Source organism: Microtus ochrogaster, linkage group LG3 (assembly GCF_000317375.1).
Source record: "Microtus ochrogaster isolate Prairie Vole_2 linkage group LG3, MicOch1.0, whole genome shotgun sequence".
NCBI classification, from domain to species: Eukaryota; Metazoa; Chordata; class Mammalia; order Rodentia; family Cricetidae; genus Microtus; species Microtus ochrogaster.
In genome coordinates, this window is record NC_022029.1 from 35,040,220 (window position 1) to 35,041,725 (window position 1,506).

Consider the following 1,506-nt stretch of genomic DNA (forward strand, 5'->3'; position numbering starts at 1 on the left):
TAGCATAAATAATAAAAACTCAGAGACAGATATTGAACTCAGGGTTCAATCTGAAGATCAGAAAAGCAAAACAGCCAGTCACTGGCTCTTACCTCTACCTCAGACCAAAAATTGGCGAGATTCTGTCTCTACAAATCCTGAAGACTCCACACACCACACTCCACTAAGTTCTTTATATTCCTCTCTCTGCCTAGTCATATTGCTCCTGTCCCCACCTTCCGAATGCTGGGATTATAGGCATGTGGTCCCAAGTGCAGGAATCACCTTTGTGTGAACTCTGGTCCTCTTTTAGACAGATTCAATCATGTGTAGCCCAGGATAGCCTAGAACTAACAAAAATCTGTCTGCCTCTGTCTACTAAGTCCTAGGATTAAAGATGTATGCCACCACTCCCTGACCTGTATGGCTGACTAGCATGCCTGCCTTGCCCTCTGATCTGCAGGCAAGCTTTATTTATTAAAGCATAAATAATATACCACTATAGAAAATTTATTAAAATGACTTGAAGGTTGTGATCCAGCTGGTCCAACAATAACTGTCTATGAACACAAAGTTCAGAGGTTGTTCATTCCATGAGGCTGGATGTCTCAGCTGGTCTTCAGTAGACTCTAGAATCTTAAAGATGTAGGTGCTAATGCCAGGGGAAGGGGTGGAGTTGCTAACAAGACTAGAACAATCAGGCATTTGTCCCTAGTGCTGGAACTGGCATCTAGGAGCACTTTCTTTTTGGAGGGATACCTTAATCAGCCTAGATATAGAGGGGAAGGCCTTAGTCTTGCCTCTTAGTGAAGTGTCAGACTTTGTTGACTCCCCATGGGAAGCCTTACCCTTTCTGAGGAGTGGGGTGAAGGGAGAAGGTGAGGGAAGCAGCAGGAGGGGAGGGCGTGTGAACGAGGATAGCTATGTAAAATGAGAAAAGGTTGTATTAAAAATTCTTAATTAAAAAAAAAAAAAGGGAACCTCCCAATTCAAAAATAAAAAAAAAATCCCTCAAAGGTGTGTCCTCCATTTTCAGATTTAGTTGATTCCAGATGTAGTCAAGTTGACAATCAAGAATAGCTATCACAGGCTCCTTCCGGCAGAGAACTGGCTTCTCAATTTGCTGAGAAATGCTGACTTTTGTCTAACCTTCAAAATTTGTGAAAATGGGGTTTCCTTTGGACCTGCCACTGACCAGAAAGTTCTTCCACATAAAATATCAAAGCATCCTGTTTTCTTCACAGTGTGAAAACAGAATGAGCTGAGGTGAAGTGAGCTGTCCAGGGCCTGATTTGTTGTATCCACCCAGCTTGGGTTTCTGTTTTCATGTAGTCTTTTATCAACTTTGGAAAGCAATCAGCTAAGGGATAACATGAAGAACAGAGGTTTGATTCTCACACCCCACAATTCTCAGCCCCAAGTTAGATCCATTTGTAAGTATGATATGAGGGAAGCCCTGGGAGAATGGGCTGTCAGAGGGTGTAGGCAGAGTGATTAGAAGAACAAGAAAAGGCTCCATGCTGGCAT